The 19829-nt window shown below is 45.8% G+C and overlaps 2 long non-coding RNA genes across 2 annotated transcripts in view; one reads left to right on the top strand and one right to left on the bottom strand.

Moving 5' to 3' along the window:
• The window catches only part of LOC103347858 (uncharacterized), an 83219-nt gene extending 73454 nt beyond the window's left edge, over positions 1-9765 (top strand). Inside the window, exons 2-3 of the long non-coding RNA XR_016235303.1 lie at positions 3136-3246; positions 4973-9765. This is a non-coding gene — a long non-coding RNA (uncharacterized LOC103347858). The remainder of the gene's footprint in view (positions 1-3135; positions 3247-4972) is intronic.
• Positions 1-19829, bottom strand: part of LOC149126034 (uncharacterized) — a 155505-nt gene that overhangs the window by 9519 nt on the left and 126157 nt on the right. The gene's annotated exons all lie outside the window — the stretch shown is intronic.

Below are 19829 nucleotides of genomic sequence, written 5' to 3' on the forward strand. Positions count from 1 at the left end.
GCTATGAAAAACAGTGCAGCTCTACCATTGATGCTCATAAAATGAAATTGCCTTGAAAAAGCAAAGGACTGAATGGAAGCAAATGGAAAACATCAGGTTGAGTGAAACAATCCAGACCCAAAAGGACAAATACTCCACTTTCTCCCTTATATACGGGCGCTAACATTTATGAATACGTAAATAAAAATGGAAGAAGACAAAGAAATGCCTGTGTGTATCAGTACTGCTGCAAATGCAGTTTTGTCAATCTTTGTTTTAGTGCTCTGTCAAACCAATCATTAAGGACTTTATACTACTATAGTTTCAATGATCTGTGATTACTTTAAGATTTACCATATATGGGGAAAACAGTCATCTTTCCATTCGGTTACTTTTATAGTCCTTGCCTATATTCCTGCTGTACTAGGGTCTTTTTGCTTGTTACACTTTTTATTTGGTAGAGCATTAATTCCTTGATTGTAATGTAAGTTAAAAATCTGTTATCTCAAAAACTGAAAAAGGGGAGAGAGAAAAGGGGAGGAAGAGGGGATGGAGAGAGAGAGGAAGGAAGTATCGGTACATTAGAATTATTTCTACGAACTACGCTGACGCTGTTAAGTAAATCAACTAAATAAAAAGTACTGAAACTTATTAGAATAAATCCATCAAAAAAGGATACTGACCTTTTTCTACAAACTCTTTGAAGAAGCCTTACACAATGCAACTCTGCAAATGGGTAAACCACAAAGCATACAATTAAACACCAGTGATGACACCAGCAACCCTAAGACCTACAGCATCCCCTACCAGGGGTGGGAAACCTTTTTTTCTGCCAAGGACCATTTGGTTATCTCTAACATCACTTGCCGGTCACACAGAATCATCGAGTTCTAAATTAGCTTGCAGGAGCCATTGACTTTTGAGTCCCAGCTGCGGCGGCCTTGGGAGAGCCAGAACAGATGATTTCACGGCCTTGTACGGTCTGGGGCTGGACCGACTTTTCCCACCCCTGCAACCTTGGGAAGTTAGCTGTGTTCCCTCTCACCGTGCCCTGTCCAATGCCCACCAAAAAACCACTTAGATCCCACCCTGGCTTTCTGTTCTCAATCCTTTGCTTTTTGAAGGCAATTGGATTTCACGAGTGTAACTCCTTCAACAATATGAGGGTACTTCAAAGAGCTCACGGATAAATGGAATTAAAATTAATACACATGTATCAAGTGTTTCACAATAAGGAAGCTGATAGCTGTTTGGTGAAGCAATGGACATGTGCAAACAGCTTTGACTATTACATGCAATAGTTAGGGGATTATTTGCTGACATATATGCGATTATACACTTGGAGTCAGAAAACTCCATCAAAACCCATTCCTGTGTTCAAAACATGAAAATTCCAGCTTTAATTTGGGTAGAGACTGGTTCTCCAATTTAGGAACATTCTAGCACCTCAAACACTTCCTCTCCCATTTTTGAACATGTATCAACCTAGTGGTTGGAGAGACAGAATATATGAGAAAACTCAGTAGCCACATTTTCCTTCTAGATTTGACCTGAACTGTGAATTTACCTTGGACTATGTCTTAATAGGCCAGTGTAGTCTTTTCTCTCTCATTTCCCCAATGAGGAGTCATGTCCTTGTGAAGGGTAGTCTAGAAGTTCAGAACAGAGTCTCCACGTGAGCTCCTTCAAGACCCTCGCAAAGCTGAGCGGCTCACTGAACTGGAATTTTGTCACAAGTGATTTAACCTTGTTAAACATCGCTCTCTTCACCTGTAACAGGAGCAGCAAAACACTACCTACCTTACGGAGCTGTGAAGATGAAATGAAAAAAGAAATGCCTATAATAAAAATAAAACATCTCCATTACACTTGGTCGTAAGCTGGCAGCTGGTAAACATCCAGCAGATGCTAATTACTATAATTATTGTGTCAGCACAGATTCTCACACAGTAGTAAAAGCTGGTGAAAAAATTGTCCTTAAAGATCACAGACAAGAAAGTGACTAGGTCTCTCGATGACCTTGCGTGTATACCTATGTGTGAGTTCCAGAACGTGCAAAACGACAGCCAAACACTCCCAATGAGTGTCCACCCTCTCAACCAGCAACACTTCCCGGGACTGTGAGTGTGTTCCAATGCAGTAGGAAGCAGGTGTTTGATACGCCCAACAATCAACATATCTATAGTTGTTTGTCGTGACATACTGCAGTTGAAACAAAGAACTAGCAGTGGAACTCTATGTACTTGAGATTCTATGATAGTTCTTAGAATCTACTGCATCTGAAAGCACAAATCCATCCACTTTGTAAACCTAACACACGTGTATCCGTAACTACAGATAGACACTTTCCTTATAACTTTGTTCACATTCTACTATTTCCCTCAGCATAGAGCTCACCCGGTACGTTGAAATTACTCAATAGTCAGACCATAACGAAAGCACACCAGCATAATTATGAGTTTGATCACAGAGACCTAAACCTCAATAATTTAGTATTCCATACTTGATATCCATTCTCATTTAGAGCACCACATAACAAGGAAAGACATGCAAATAATAATTTGGTAATTATATTCCAATATTGAAAATACTTAAGTATAGACTTGCTAGTATTTGTGAAAAATGTGAATGTACCAAGTTGTAAAATTTAGATGTTTTCCCTGTGGGTTTTTTTTTTTTTTTTTTTTTTTTTTACAGGCAGAGTGGACAGTGAGAGAGAGAGACAGAGAGAAAGGTCTTCCTTTTGCCATTGGTTCACCCTCCAATGGCCGCCACGGCCAGCATGCTGCGGCCAGCGCACCACGCTGATCCGATGGCAGGAGCCAGGTGCTTTTCCTGGTCTCCCATGGGGTGCAGGGCCCAAGGACCTGGGCCATCCTCCACTGCATCCCTGGCCACAACAGAGAGCTGGCCTGGAAGAGGGGCAACCGGGACAGAATCCGGCACCCTGACTGGGACTAGAACCCGGTGTGCCGGCGGATCAAGGCGGAGGATTAGCCTAGTGAGCCGCGGCGCCGGCCTTCCCTGTGTTTTAAACACTTGGTAACTTTCAATGTCTAACTGAGTTATCACAATTACCTTCAGGGAAAATTCTAACAACTGAATACAGAAATATTTAATCATTTTTGCAACTGAATAGTCTTTTTTTTCTTCCAGGTGGTGAAGGGACCCAACTATTGACTTGACAAAGAGCATTAAGGCAAGAAAAAAAGAACTAAAAATATTCAACTACGTCATCCGCCACAGTGCCTTTCTTGTGGGATCACAGTACGTTCCTTTCTCACATTCATCAGATCGTCTCTTCAGTACTTTTATAGTCTGTGCATTTAAGCTGTGTTAAGAGACAGACAGTGAGCCAGGCTCTTTAGGGGTCCCCTCGTTGTGTGACATCTATGTCATGTGTCCCCCCAAAGGTTCCCATGCTTTGTGACTTCCCCAGGAACAGGCACATTTCTAAGGTTGGAGACTCGTCCTCCACCTGCTACCTCCACCATACAGCAGGGACGCCTGGCACTGGCCCACAGCATTCACCACTTTACACAATGTACACGACGCAAGCAAAGCCAAAGTATGCATTGCCCATTGTTTCACAGCAACCCCAATTCTCAGCAGCGACTAGATGGCAGAAAATGACCTTGAACATACAACTGGGAAACCCGTATAAAAGTCAGGGTCTATCCAAGCACCTTTACTGCATGCCTGGTGCACAGTAGGCACGAGCTGGTCACACACACCAGCGCTTTGGGTCTTAATCACATGCACTCACAGTATGCCATGTGATATGAACACCCCTGTGTTATCTTTTCAAAAAGGGTTTGAAAGGACAGGGAGATAGGCAGGGGGCTCCATCCTACTGGTCCACTCCTTAATGTCCACAATGGCCACAAAGTCTGTTCCTGGCTGAAGCTGAGAGCTGCAAACTCAGCCTTGGTCTCTCTCCTGAGTGGAAGGAATCCGATTCCTTAAGCCCTTACTGCTCCCTCCCAGGGTCTCCATTAGGAGCCAGATCCGGGTAATGACCCCAGGTAGTTTGATATGATGTATAGGTGTCTGAATACCCATCTTAACTGTAAGCTAAATGCCCGCCTGCTGTTTGTCATGTTGACACAGAGCCAAAGAAAAATGTGCCTGATCCTCTCTCCCAAATCAACGTTCACTTGAGCTTTCCTTTCTGTCTCTGACTTTCCTGAGTTCATGAAAGTTTGGTTCCACGTAGAGTCAGCGATTTCAGGAACCCTGTATTTCAATCTCAAGCTGGCCAAGTCCAGAAGGCAGATTTCAGTGTGAGTTACAGTGTGAAATCTACCTCAACGAGCATCGTAAAAGTGGCGTTGTTGGATGCTTGATTCAGAATTAAGTTGTGGTTGCATGTTTTCACTTCTGGGTTTCCAGTAGAAAAATCAGTGGGTCGTTTGCATTTTCACAGGCTGCCCGAAAGCTGTTTACTTCTCTGTGGCTTTCTCATGACCACAGTGGCACCGGGGTTCTGTATGTTGGGCTCTTTCTCCATGAATGACATGGTGAGCTTCAGCTATTGGTCATCTCCTTGACTCTGGACACAAGCTCATTGTGCAAGTGTGTGGTCGTATGTGCCTACGTCTTTATGTATCTGTGAGTGTGAGTGTGAGTGCGTGCATCTGTTTGTGTACACACCTGTATAATCTAATTCACCTTCTGAGCAGAAGGAACCCATCCAGTTGGAATTCTGTTTCCACTATCCGATTTCCACTCAGGACAAGAGGGAAAACACCACTAATTTGAAAAGCTCTGCTCTTCACTGACCTGGATGAGGCTGAGTTAGGTGATGTTTTCATAAAATAATGGAAGAGGAGCATCCATCTAGGGTTCTGAACACTTTGACTAGACCCATATCGACTTAGGAAGGCTTTCCTGTTGTGTTTCCCAAAGATAAAATTAACTGGCAAAGGATTATTCACATACAGCGTAGTTCATCTCTTGCCCTCACTCAACTCATCTCAATTTCAATCCTTAGGTCCCTCTCCTATGGTGGGGTCCAGGAAGTCTCCACATTGAGCCATTCTGACCACACATTCCCCACTTGGATGACAGACGCATCTGTGACCAGCACCTGCACACTCTAACATCTACCCTAGAATTCCCCTAAGATGTGTAAGTCGAGTCTAAATCAAATGATAGAATTACAAATGAGCCATCTATTTACATAAGCCAGATCATCACACCTTTGTAAGTATATGTTTAGAAATATGTTTACAGCTATATAAGGCCTTTTTCCCCCTCTGAGTTATAGGTAGCATGATATATGGGCGTGACCTAAAAGCTCTTAGTGCGACTCCTACTTGTGTTTCTGGGAGTAGGATGAGCCTGTGGAGGCCCAGGTCTTCTCCTGCAACAGGGCAATGGGTACCAAGTTATGGCTGCCTAGGATATCGCAGCCAAGCTTGGCCAAGCTACCAAGGCAACTGTGGATTCAGTAACATTGGACATCATGGGAATGTCTGATACTTTCCTCACATTAGCACTGTTTCTTTCTTGAATGTGATCTATAGTACATTTCTTTAAAAGCAACTTCTTTAAAAAAAAGAGGTTTCAAGGTTTCTGTTGCATTTATGTGAACTACGTTGAGTCCCAGTGCTAGAAGGTGCCAGGGGGCTTTTGTGAATGCCAGGCACGCCTAGGTGGGTGCATTGGTTGCCTCTTCCACACCCCACACTGCTCTGTGAGGCTGGAAGACTTCTCACTACAAAAGACGCTAAAGATTCAGAGTGAAGTCACCTCCTGAGGTCACCTGGCACTCAGTGGCACAGCAGAATCCGAAACTGTGTGATGGATGAGCTGGGATTTCCTGAGCGCACTTCCCGGAGGTCTCTGCTGGGATTTCAGGAATATTCTCTGTAGGAAGATGTAGCGTATGAAAAATCGGGCTGTTTGAGGATAATGGTTATCATAATTTGTAAGGCAGAGTGAAGCGATGCTTTTCTGACTGAAAAATGAAGGCGATACCTCAACATTCAGGCTCACGCTGGGCAGAATTCACGACAGAACTTCAGTTCTTTATATTCAGGGGTTTGGTTCTGCAATCAGTCACTGGAGTTAGCACACAAATAAGGAAGAGGGAAGTAGATGGTATGATGCAAACCATAAGTCATATAGATATGTTTTTTTAAGAAAACTACAGTGTCTTATGATTTTTCTTCTTTCCTTTTTCTACCCGTGGGAGTCATTTTGGTCACTGAAGATGTGCTTTTCACCAAGAAGACATCCTTCTCCTTGGCTTACCCTCTTTTGCAAATGCACGTAAACACACACACATTCTTGGACCTCACTTTTCAGAGAGCCTCAAAGCCACCTGGAGAGAAGCAGCGCAGGCAGCCAATCAATGGGCATAATGAGAGGGACAGAGAGGGCAGGAGGCTGCCCACCACAGACCTGAGGGCACTGCTGCTGGACAAACCCGACAGGTTTCCAAGACACTAATGGAGTGTATGAAAAAGTCATACCCAGTCTGAGTGAGATATTTTAAAATGGACCTTTACGTAACACATCATCTTCCTTCTGGTCAGAAAGCACACATTTGTTTGGATCGCGAGATGAGGAAGTTGTCTTGGATGACCTGGGCCTAAGCTAAATCCCATGAGTGCTTTCCAGGAGAGGACCAGAGCCCAGAGCTGGGAGAGGGAGGAGCAGCAAGAAGGAGGTGACCTGCTCTTGCTGCTTTGCAAGAGGGAAGAACCAGATCAGAGAAGGAACACAGGCAACCTCTACCAGATGGAGCGCCCTCAGCCGACAGCCACAGAAAGCTGAGTTCTGGCCAGCCGCCTAAGCCGATGAGCCCACAGCAGCCCCTGTCTGAGGCTTCCCCGAAATGAGTTCTCTCCCAGAGTGTCCAGTGAGGAGGGCAGCCCAGTCCACACTTGGACCCCAGCCCTGTCCCACTGGTCCTGGCCTTCCCATCCACACAACGGTGAGCTGAGAAACCGACTGCATCAGTCAGAGCAACAACAGAAAATCACACTCCTTCCACAGGCTCTGTGCTACTCCAAGCTGTACCAGCAGTGGCCAGGGCCGTCTTCCGGCATCTCCACAGGCAGAGATGTGCACCTGTCGGCTTTGGGAGAACGCGCACCCGGAAGCCTGTTTCTGCTTGTCTCACAACATGCATCTTTACATTGGTGGGTATTTGATTCCACTGATTGTCTGTTCCTGGCTTTTGCCCACATTTCTACAGGGTTGTTGGTCTTTTTTTTCTAATAGAATCCTAAGGGCTGTTTGTACATTGAGGAGGTGAGAACTTTGTGTGTGAGAACTGCAACTTAAGTTACCAATTGGTTCATTTGTAAGTAAATTGAAGGGTGCACACTGGCCTCCTTTTCATTGTTTTCTTTGATTCCCATGAATCTTTCATTAGATGGTGGTAGGTCTCTGGATAGCATGAGCTAAGATAACACCACGGGAACACATTTTTGCAGAAAGAAATAAACAAAAAGCAAAGACAGAGGAACGGTTGACAAAGATCTTTCTGCCTTCACCTTCTCTCCTCCAGTCTGAATTACTCTGCTCATGGCTCATTTCTAATGCTGCGACCCGAGGTCCAGGAGTAGCTCCCAATGCTACAGTGGCCACTGCCCGGGGGAAAAAGACAGCGCATTATAATACCACGTTTGCAGCAACGAGAGCGTTTTGTCACACATCCTTCAATTAAACGTGCATGCTTCCACGTACAGCTGTCTGCGACACACCGCACGAACACTGGGCGCTTCGTGTCAGCAGAGGCGTGGGTATCATTATTCCCAGGGAAATGCTGACAGGCCCTTCTCTCCACTGACACCAGCCAGCTCAGGTTATAATTACCCAGGATGCATCACTGCTTTCCCCTGCTATCCATGCAGCCAGAGCTCTCGCTTAGGAGGCAGTGCTGTGTTTATAGGCAAAGAGTTGCTCCTTTTTAATTCAAACCAGATTTGCTGGGAGCTGGGAGGGGCAGGGGGACTAGCGAAGAAAAACTGTTATAATTAGAAGATCGCAAGGAGAAACAATAAACATTTAAAACGATCAGGAGGTGAGCAGCATCCAGCCCGAAACCCAAGGCCAGCGGTGAAGGCAGGCGTTGCTGACAAAGATATCAGACTAGGTTCATTAACTGCCCTTACTGCTTTCAGAATATTTTAAATGCGGCAATTTACATTAAAATGGATTTAGTGGCGCCATCTTCTCATTACTGTCAGTTTACATTTGGGTTCATAAAGTATAATTGTAAATAAAATATGCTTTTCATTACAATGTCTATTTAGTAGAAGATGGTAGGAAATTAGAAGCATAATCGGGATTTAAATTATTAATTCGGTGATATTTTTCAGGTGCCAGATGCAGGCCCTCCACTGTGCATAATGAATACGCATGCTGGGGTTGCGTTGGGCCTCCGTCTCCGTGCCCTGACTCCCTTTCTTCCTCGTCATTTGATTTTGTCTTTGCTTCTTGACCTCGTCACAGCAGCACAGGGTAAAAAGGGTTCCTTGAGCAGTCAGCTGCCTATTATTTTCATCGCATCTCTCCTCTAGAGTTTCAAGGGGGCCCTGATACATAGCACCGGTTTCCCTGGTCTGCATTGAGAAATGAGAAGTAACCGACTGGGGCATTGAAATAGCAGCTTTATTATGGACAGAGATTGCATTGGAGCATGTCGGCAAGGCTGCGGGACAAACAGTAGAATTTCGCAGATTCAGGGCTGTCCAGAGCCTACTGAACCTGGTTTCCCCACACGTAGAGGGCTGAGTACCAACTCTTCGAAGATACCAGGTCCTGATCAGCCAAACCTGTGGCCATCACTTTATTTAGGAAAGACGTGACAGATGTGCTAAAGAAAGAATCTTGAGAGGAGAAGATTTTCCTGGACTAGCAAGCACAAAATAAATACCCTTAGAAGTGTCCTTATGAGAAAGAGGCAGATGGAGAGGAGACAGACAGAAGGGAAGACGGTGTGACTGGGCAGAGACGGGAATGGTGCAGCCCCAGGCCAAGAGATGCCAACAGCTGCCAGAAGCTAGAAGCGGTCAAGGACAGACTCTCCTGCACGGCCTTTGCAGGGAGCGTAGTCCTGCTGACACTTTGATCTCACCCCGGGGACACTCAAGTTGGACTTTGGGCTTCCAGTCCTGGGACATCAAGCATTTTTTGCTGTCTTCAGCTAGTAAATTTGAAGCAAGTTTTTACAACATCCTAAGGAAACTATTATGCTCCCCAAGCATCTCTGGCTGACAGCCCTAGGAGATGCTGAGGACAAAGACTCCCAGGAGGAAGAAGCCCTGGGAGGGTCACTCGGGCCCATGATGCCTTGCGTCCAGGCTCATCAAGCAGGCGGCTCACCCAGCTTCTAGGGAGACACAGTGATTCGAGGGCAGGGAGCAGCTTGGATGCATCAGAGATAAATCTCTCTTCATGGAGCCACTCCTCACTTCAGATCCACGGACATCCCCAAATCCCAACAAATGCAATGCTGAGACAGCTTTCGGCATTCAAATATGATTGTTATTGTCAAATGCAAGCAAAGACTAACTTTCCTGTCTCTATCAGAGAGCTTCGAAGGCCAGGAATGACATCTATGGTAGCACGAGAACAAAGGTTGTCCATAAAGTCTGCTTCACACCCACCTTCCACACTGCACGCCAGCAGCAAAGAAGGGGAAGTTGTTAATCTCTCATCCTGGTTTTATTATTTGTTACTTTTACTTATTCATTTGAAATGCACATCCATGGGGGGAGAGAGAGAAAAAGAGAGAAAGAGGGGGAGAGAGAGGAATGGAGGGAGGGTGGGAGGGTGAGAGGGTGAGAGGGAGGGATACAGGAAGACAGCTCCCATCATGGAGGAAGTTTGCTTATAAATATCACTTGCTATGAAGAGACAGTAATGAAGCCACTGGAGCAATTGTGGCATTGGTCCAGGAAGATACAAATAGGCCAACAGAACTGAAAGCCTTTGTGTACATACAGCAGGAAAAATCAACTGAATCTCAAACTCTCACTCACTCCCTCCTCCAATGCACTCACAACCCACGTCACTTGCATGACCCCTACATGCGTGCAGGTTTCTTCGCATCAGCAACTAAGCAATGATTTCTAGGCAGGCGTGCAATGCAGGTCTGATGTTCTCTACCCAGGAACAGCTTCAGATCTTTGCAGCACCAGTCCCAAGCCCTACACTCCTTGGAGTCAATGAATTTACTTGAATGGTTCACAGGGCTCAGGAAAACATACATCTTTGCAAGTTTACTGTAAAGGCTCTTACACAGGTTCCGGTGAAAAGATGAACAGGGCCAGATATGGGAGGAGGAGCTTGGAGCCGCCTGCTCTCCCCGTGTGCACTACTTCCCAGGAACCTGCACATGTCCTGCTACCTGCTAGCTCTCCAAACCTTGTTCTTTGGGGGTATTTATGGAGATTTTATTACGCAAACATGATCAAAGCCTGGATAATTGTGATGAAATCTGACTGGACACCAAGGTCATCAGCCAATGTCAACACACCAGGTGGGGAAACCCCGTAAGACTCGTCTGCCCGGATTCTTCAGCAGTTGTTTCTCCTGGCCATGAGGCCGAACCCTTCTGAAAGGCAGGCTTTATTGTCTACTCTCAAACAAGGCAGGCCAGAGAAATGCGCCCTGGTCAGCAGCTCCAAGGCGGGGTGAAAGGGTAGGGTGGGGTGAGAATGGAGTTTCTATGACTCACTCCCCGGGGAGGAGAAAGGCAAGTCTCTGTGGTTTCCCTTGGGGAGGGAGTTATGAGCCAGGAACCGTGGGTGAAAACGAAAATTTATATAACATAAAGTCATAGCCTTGAGACAGCCCAATTTACACAATGACATTTACTGTATTATAGCTGTAGTGTTGCGGATCAGTGGCGAGTAGAGTCTTCTAAAAAGTCATGCTCAGGCCGGCGCCGCGGCTCACTAGGCTAATCCTCCGCTTTGCGGTGCCAGCACACCGGGTTCTAGTCCCGGTCAGGGCGCTGGATTCTGTCCAAGTTGCTCCTCTTCCAGGCCAGCTCTCTGCTGTGGCCCGGGAGTACAGTGGAGGATGGCCCAAGTGCTTGAGCCCTGCACCCCATGGGAGACCAGGAGAAGTACCTGGCTCCTGCCATCGGATCAGCGTGGTACGCCGGCCGCAGCGCGCTGGCCACGGCGGCCATTGGAGGGTGAACCAACGGCAAAGGAAGACCTTTCTCTCTGTCTCTCTCACTGTCCACTCTGCCTGTCAAAAAAAAAAAAAAAAAAAAAGTCATGCTCAGACAGTAGATGTCTATCTCAAAGTGGTTACTACAACAGGACCCCCAGGTCATGCAGTTGTTGGGAGAATTATTTTTACATGTCAATTACTTCTGGGTAAATGAAGAGAAGTAGCCTTATATTAATTTCATTAATACTATTGACAGGCAGAGTTAGACAGAGAGAGAGAGACAGACAGAGAGAAAGGTCTTCCTTTCCCGTTGGTTCACCTCCCAGATGGCCACTACAGCTGGCACGCTGCGCCGATCCGAAGCCAGGAGCCAGGTGCTTCTTCTGGTCTCCCATGCGGGTGCAGGGCCCAAGGACTTGGGCCATCCTCCACTGCCTTCCCGGGCCACAGTAGAGAGCTGGCCTGGAAGAGGACCAACCGGAACAGAACATTAATACTATTTCTAACGCTAAGGAGCCCCATTCATGGTGCTAGGCTTTTTCCCAGGGGATCATTTTTCTTCTTCAAGGATTTAGAGAAATTCTTTGGAAACTGAGAAAGTGAGCTCTTTTTCATAATGAATAGAAAAAATGTCCTTTGTACTTGCCATTTAACATAATTTCATTTTTTAATTTTACACAGTGTTTCTAATTTCTACCTAGTCAGTCATCATTTGTGATGCCTTGGTATTGTATTATATTGGAAACAGGGGCTCTCCTATGTTGTGTTTATAAATATAATTTCCCATTTTTTCCTTCTAGCTTGTGTGTGGTTCCACTGCTTATATCACTCGCTCATCTGAATTTTTTTTCTACTGTATGGAGGAAATATACTGTCAGTTTGTTTCTGATAGCTCAATATATTTCTTTTCCTAGGTTGGTTTCCATTTTACAACTTTGCTGAATATACTATCACAAACTTCAAAGATAAATAGTTTCATGTTAAAATCCGGGAAAAGTTCAAAGAACTGAGTAGTTTTATATTTGGAGAGAATCAATGGTCTTGGTTGCTAAAAATTGCTCTCTTCAAACACCTAATTGTGCCAATGGGAAGCAGTATTTGGGTCTTCTGTGTTTGGAATAAAGCATTTCTATTCCCTCACTAGTTCTTAGGGGTTTACCAAAAAACATGCACGGTGCTCTTGTAGCCTTGCGGAGAAAAGCAACAGGAAGAAGTGGATCAGAAATGGAGGAAACAGGTGAGATTTAACTATGTTTTTGCATTTGAGTCACTGTTGAATTCCTCTCTACCTCCATTTTTCAAGTGGCTCAAAGTATCAGAACCCTGCAGATATGAATTCATAATTTTCCTCTGTGCTGCTCATTTACTAACTCATTTTTCTTCTTTATTTTGACAGCCCTCAAATATCCTAAAAGAAAAAAATGTCTGCATATTGCAGAAGTGCCATTATCATAGATGAGTGTTTGGGACCACACTACAAAGGGCTGTCTTTTGTTCTTCCTGATTCTGACGGTGACTTTGAGTGTATGTGCGTTCTTTCAACATCTGCAATTTGGCTTCTTAGCGTTCAACATTCATGGTAGCTGTGCCACGTCCCTGAGGTCACACAGCCCAGAGGCGAGCATCCGGGGAGCCCACCCTGAGCTCTGTGCCTCTCTCCTTTTTGTAGCCATCTAGAAAGTGCCAAGCTCATTTCCTACTTCTGGTTACCCCTCTGCTTCTCATTCCTCCAGCTATCAGTTCAGCACTCTACCAAAACTGCTTTCCACTTTAGACCACCTGGCTCCATTTTGTAGCAGGTTGTGTGTTCTATCAGAGCAGGGACATTTGCCTGTCTTCTCTTCTGTATCCAGTGCCAAGTACAGAGACGTCCCTCCAAGGGCCCCACTGTAGGAATGTTCACGCCTTTGGGAACCTTCAAATACTGTTCTTAGTCTTCATTGCCAAAAGTCTTGGTTTTTCTTCCTTCACCTTTGAGTCAGATGTCAGATTTCACCAAGGTCAAGTTCTGCCTCTCCTCCTCCACACACTCTGCCTGGCTGATGGCTTCCACAGTTTTATTTGCTACAGATACACTGATCACTCCTATTTCTCCACCTGCAGCCCTGTTCTCTTTCTCAAACTTCGGACAGGCATTACTCCACGTGAAGCTGAGAAGCGACCATATTCTGAATCAACTGGAGTATTTGTTTTTCAACATAGATTTCCTCCTTTTCTTTCCTGAGCAAGAACATTTAGGGTTGTGTCGGGATGAGCATTCTCAACCGACTTCACGCATGCTTTCATTTCTTGCAGGAGTGTTAGATGCACAGCTGGCTAGAAGTAGATCCAACATGATAGTTTCAATTCTAGCCAACTGACCGCCAGGACAGGTGTGCTGAGGAGGAATTGACTGCTGCCAAGGAAACATCATGGAAAAGTCGGGACAATGTGGACTTCAAAGATGAATAGGAGCCGGCACCACAGCTCACTAGGCTAATCCTCTGCCTTGCGGTGCCGGCACACCGGGTTCTATTCCCGGTCGGGGTGCCGGATTCTGTCCCGGTTGCCCCTCTTCCAGGCCAGCTCTCTGCTGTGGCCAGGGAGTGCAGTGGAGGATGGCCCAGGTGCTTGGGCCCTGCACCCCATGGGAGACCAGGAGAAGCACCTGGCTCCTGCCTTCGGATCAGCGTGGTGCACAGGCCGCAGAGCGCCAGCTGTGGCGGCCATTGGAGGGTGAACCAACGGCAAAAGGAAGACCTTTCTCTCTGTCTCTCTCTCTCACTATCCACTTTGCCTGTCAAAAAAAAAAAAATGAATAGGAACCCCCAAACCATTTCCCAAATCCAGTGCTAATATCCTACTTCCCTCTATCTCCAGTGCTAGTATCCTAGTCCAAGCCACCATCACCTCTCAGAGTTACCATGGAAATAATGGCAATTAGGTGATCTTTATCATCATCATCATCATCATCATCACCATCATCATCAGAACAAGGAGGAAAAAGGAGAAGACAGACCACCCTGATGTCTGATGTTCATAGGATACTGAAAGGATTTAAGTCTTTACTACATGCTTCCTACTTATCACACAACAAGGACAGCAGCCTCCTCACTGATACCCTTCTTCTACTGGGGCTTCCCATAATCCAGCTCCCACACAGTCAGCAGCTGTGGAAATGTAAATGTGACGATACCTCCATGGATTCTGTGATGCACAGGGACTAATGCTCCCATGGCTCACCAGGGCACAGAGAGTAAAATCCGAGCTTCCTGCTGGAGCTCGCGTCTCTCTCTCTCTCTCTCTCTCTCTCTCTGAGATTTCTCCTTTTTCATTTTCCCTACACCACTGGCCTTTGATCCTTCTTCCATGTCACCCTTGGGGCTACCCTGGGACCTCAATGCTCGGAGTCTCTTCCTCCGTGCCACCTCCTGATTCCCACTTGCCCCTTCCTCATTGCTTTGCCCCCTCCCCATTCCAGAGAGACCCTCCAGCCCCTAGCCCATCCTCTACAGCCTACATTCACCCTTCCTGGCATTCAATATTCTCCAAAAGGAGCTTCCTCACTCACTGAGTTACCAATTTTTCCATCGTCCCTACTGCAAAGAGATGGTGTCTCTTCGTACACACTGCTGTCTTCCTGACCACCCTGTAGAGTGCTTATCCACAGGAGACACTTGTTGGAGGTTTCTGGAATGCACGAGTGAGCAATGTTTGGACACTTGGGGTGAATACACAATCATCTTGAAATCTGACACACGGAAGTGCAGGGAACTGCTCTGCAGGGTACAAACAATAGATATCGTTCCTTCCTCGGTGCTGTGCTCTCTTCTTGAAGTCACCATGGCATGAGGGTACTTCAAAAACTTCATGGAAAACTGATTTAAAAGAATGAACATTTCCATGAGTTTTTTCCAGTACCCTTAACAAAAATGTGGATCGTTTCTACCTCTCTGAAAAGTAAGCGACAGCAGGTGGCACGTATTTAAACTTGGCAAGGGCAGTAAAACCAAAAAACTTCCCTTTGAACCTTCATTCATTTGAATATTCAAGAAGCTGTTGGCACTTTTTTTAAAAATTTTGACAGGCAGAGTTAGACAGTGAGAGAAAGAGACAGAGAGAAAGGTCTTCCTTCCGTTGGTTCACCCCCCAAGTGGCCACTACGGCCGGCGCACTGCACCAATCTGAAGCCAGGAGCCAGGTGCTTCCTCCTGGTCTCCCATGCAGGTGCAGGGCCCAAGCACTTTGGCCATCCTCCACTGCACTCCCGGGCCACAGCAGAGAGCTGGCCTGGAAGAGGAGCAACCGGGACAGAATCTGGCACCCCAACCGGGACTAGAACCTGGAGTACCAGCTGCACAGGCAGAGGTTTAGCCTAGTGAGCCATGGCACTGGCCTGTGGGCACTTCTAAATTGAGCATAGTAATTCTGTAGGTATCTTCTTCACACCACAGATGGACAGAGAAGCACCGATTCCTGTGCTTTAAGTAATGGTAATGTATGCACATCACACATAATGTAAACATCATGTGTTTACATAATGGTTTGCATTAAGTGTTATTATTTACCTAACTATGGCTAATTCTTATATAGCATAGTTTTTAATAGAAATTGTTCTCGTTGAAAAATTATTTGTAATCAAAATGCCCAGAACAAATAATTGAGCATATTCTTAGTCACTGACAGTTTAAGAATGATTTGGCCAAAAAATCAAAGAAGGAGGTAGAGGAAGAGGGAGAGATATATATAGAGAGATAATGATAATGGAGATGGAGAATGAGGAAGAGGAAGAGGGGGAGAGAAGGAAGGAGGAAAGAGGCAGGGAATGAAGAAAGCTCACAAGGAGGAATCAAGAAACAAAGGGGAAAAGTGTGCTTCTGCATGCCCAGTGTTGTGCATGGCTGTGAAGGCCCATGTGCATCAGTCAATGGAGTGGAAATTCTGCCTGACTGCAAAGGTGCTTAAAAATCACTGGTCTCCGTCTTGCTGGAAGTGCCTGATTGTGACTGCACCAGGGGAGGAGAGACTAGTACACATTTGGCGATTAGGAACATACGGGTCTCATTTGAGGGCCAATGAGACTAAAGAGTTAATTGTGTATCCATGTCAGTCATCATCAGTCAGTCAATCAGGCAACTAATACCTTCAGGGGTCATGAATCTAACAGGACTGAAGTTGATGGGCGAGCTGACAGCGCAAGGCCTGCTTCCTGATAACAGGGTGTGTGAACCAAGCCATTACTTGCTCGGCAGATGGCACAGAGGAAGCTTTGCTCCTGGGTATTTCTGATTTGACAGTGACAGCAAAAGCTGCACGGGTAACCTCTCATGCGCTTGGTAGAGTTCTGTTAGCAGCTGCCAGTCCCTTTTACGCGGGGTCAGAGCGTGAACAGGGTCTCATGTGCTAAATCCAAAAGGGACCCCAGGGCTGCCCTAAACCAACCCCACATTTAACAGTGCAGGCACAGAGTCCTCACGTTGTGGGCATGTTCTGTTCAGGACTCACATTTCTGCTCATAACCGAGACTTCTGTTTAGTGCACAGCCAGCCATGCACACATGTGTGTTAGTGCATCCATGTATTCAACCAATTGGTGTTCAGAAATCTTTGGGAAAAAAAAGTTGGCATCTATACTGACCATGTACAGAATTTTTCTTGTTGTTCGCCCCTAAACAACTAATGATACAGCAATTGCATCATATTAAGAGTTACAAGTAATTTAGAAATGATTTCAAGTATATGGGACGATGTGTGTTGTTTCTATGAAAACTCCATGCCATTTTTTCTAACAGACAAGCGGCCAAAGGTTTTGGTATATGGGGGTTCTGCAGTCAATCCCCATGGATACCAACACAGTACATGATTTTAGAGGTGATCATTTGACAACAGGAATTTTTATGTCTGCATTCCAATTGATGAGATGGAGAAATCCAGTTTTGCGAAGCACCATGAGTACAGCAATCAGATTCTTAACATGCAACACAACAAGGCGTATCTTCTGAAAATTTCACCCAAGGAAATATGAAAAGCATTGCAATGATTCCCAAAAGTTTCTTTTTAAAAATGGCTAGTTGAGAAGCAACTAAGAAATAGGTTCTATGTAAACTATTTTTAAAAAAGCAATTATGCAAATCAAGTCTTTCTTTCATTGCTTCTTATCAGAAGTCTAGCATAGAATCCCATGGAAAGTTCTAAAAATCACATATGCCCTGTCCCCATCACAGACTACTCAATCAGAATCTCTATGCTTGGATACCACATCTGTGTGCTTTTAAAAAAATCACCACAGGATTTCAATATCTACTTCATGTCAATAATGTGGAAAAATCCCACTGTGTTACAAACGCGGGATGGAGAAGTAAAATTACAGCATCCTCAAGTGTTAGAACCTCTGTACCAGATGTTCCACCACTCCAAACATCTTTGCAGCCATATTGCATAAATAGACTGCAACGTGACCAGATGCTGACACATGGAACCGTTATATTTCAATTATAAGTTTGGGTTAGAAATTGAGACAGCAAGAAAACAGCAACAAAAATCAACCGAGAATTCTAAAACCTTCTTAAAGCAGCCAAGGGGGTTTCTAGTATTTCTTCCCCCATTCAATCATTGGCCAAGCCTGTTTCCCAGGAACCCCTCTGCCTGGTCTAAGTCCTCTATCTTTGATCTCCAGTTGGCATGGAGTGAAGAGTGAGGTCAAGGTAACGGGGCAGGAGAGACAAAGCAGAGGAACAGGAGGTGTAGAGAAAATTCAGAGTGGATAATTCACCCTTGGAGATGCCGGAGTCGCCTAGAAGGAGCAACACAAAGGCTGACCCTGAGCAAATGGGAAAGGTAGGTGGACCGGGGGTGAGTCACAGCCACATCACCATCGGAAGCAGCCGTCTTCAAGGTGTCTTTCACACCGAGTTTAAGAATAGCATACGCTTCAGAAAAGCTACGACTTCACATTCGGGCAGATTATAGAGAGGTCTCCGGGACAGTGTCTTTCTTTTTTTTCTCCCTCTTTCTAAGGTCAAGGCTTTCTTATTTTCGTCTGAGCTAACAGTAAGCCAACAGCTCACTCAGAAGGCTCAGCTAGGAGTTGAGGGTTAGAAAGGTCGCGAACGGAACTCAAGCTTCCACCCCCATCTCTCCCGTGTTTTGTCCTCTGCGCTCCTGATGGGGATAAAGTTCTCTTGCTGAGGACAACAGAACAAAGAGAGGAAATGCAAGGACACTATGACATGCTCGCTTGCCTATCACAGTCTGGTTTCCTGGCAGCAATCAACACCCTTTGTTCCGACCTGGCAATCGGCTCCCAGGGTAACCCAACCCAGCCCCAGTGCGTTCCCGGGCGGATGCCTTGCTTTTGGAGAGAAAACAGCGGAGTGCACTGTTTTGTATCGGGTCCCTCTTTTAACAGCCTGGCCTTCAACGACAGCACTCAGAGCCCTGAGATATGCTTGTGCTTTCCCAGCTGCCGGCAGGACAGCAAAGGTCACCTTCTACTTTGTGATAGTGTTTTCATTAAAAAGCCCTCTTTCATGGACGTGACACCACCACGTATGAAGTTTCCACCAAACGTGCACAAAGGCCAAAGCGACCTGTACAGCAGAGGAACCAATGATACATCACGATTCCAACAGCCTCCCTAGTGGCAAGTGCTTTGAAAGTCCCTGATGTCATCCCACCCTTCAGCCTAGAGTCTCTGTGTTGTGTCTAACCTTATCCTGCTTTTATTCTGAGACTCAAAACAGAAAACAGGTGCATGTACTCGCGATGAGCAGAATGCAGCTGTCCACTAGCCCTGTTCTTCACGACAGCTTCCAGTCCGCAGAGGACTCGTGTCTCAGTCTGCTCTCTGCTGCTCTAACAGAATCCCACTGACTGGCTCATTCACAAAAAGAGGTGAAATGTGTTTCAGAATTCTGAAGGCTGGTCCGACATCGAGGTGTTGGCCTCTGTGGAGGGCTTCTAGCTCCATCCTGACATGGCAGAGGTGTCAGACAGGTATAAAGAGGGGAGGAGAGAGACAAAGATCCCTTTGTAAAAACACCAGTCCCATGATAACAAACCTACTTTCACACACAGGCATTACGTCATTCAGGAGGGTACCCGCCTCTTGGAAGTCCCACGTCTCAATACCCCCACAACGGCAACTGCAGTTCAGTAAGAGTTCTGGAGGGGACATGCAAACCACAGCACTCGGGGAACCTGATGGAATGTTAAGGAGAATCATTATCAGGATGTTAAACTCTAAAAAGAAGCACATTGGGAAACACGCTTAAACCCTACTTAAAATATTCTTCCCTGTGTCGCTGAAAGTTTACGGGTGTGACACGACGTCACTTACTGACGGGAGTCAATGACCAGCATCCAGCTTTCTAGTTGCTGAGACACTGTTCTGTCCCTCAAGCAATGACAAGGATTTCAGAATGGAACCCGAAGCTCGGACGAAGTCTCGTTTAAGAAGTGAGGTGTCCAAGCGGCTCAAGAGAAAAAAGCTGGGAAGTGTTGTGGGCAGAAGATGCTCACTCTTGGGGTTCCCCGTGGTCCAGTTTAGGCCAATATTTGCTTTTGGGGCAAGAAGAGCTCTACCCTGCAGCATTCTCAAATCCCCTTGGCAAATTGCAAAGAAGCCAAAACCTCTCCAAAGTCCATTCTTCCTGTTACCGTGATGAGCAGGTTCTTACAGGAAATAAACACACAAGAAGGCAGGAAACTTTCTCTCCAAAGACAGTT

The sequence above is a fragment of the Oryctolagus cuniculus genome, chromosome 6 (genome assembly GCF_051225735.1).
Source record: "Oryctolagus cuniculus isolate XC-2025 breed Fujian yellow rabbit chromosome 6, ASM5122573v1, whole genome shotgun sequence".
NCBI classification, from domain to species: Eukaryota; Metazoa; Chordata; class Mammalia; order Lagomorpha; family Leporidae; genus Oryctolagus; species Oryctolagus cuniculus.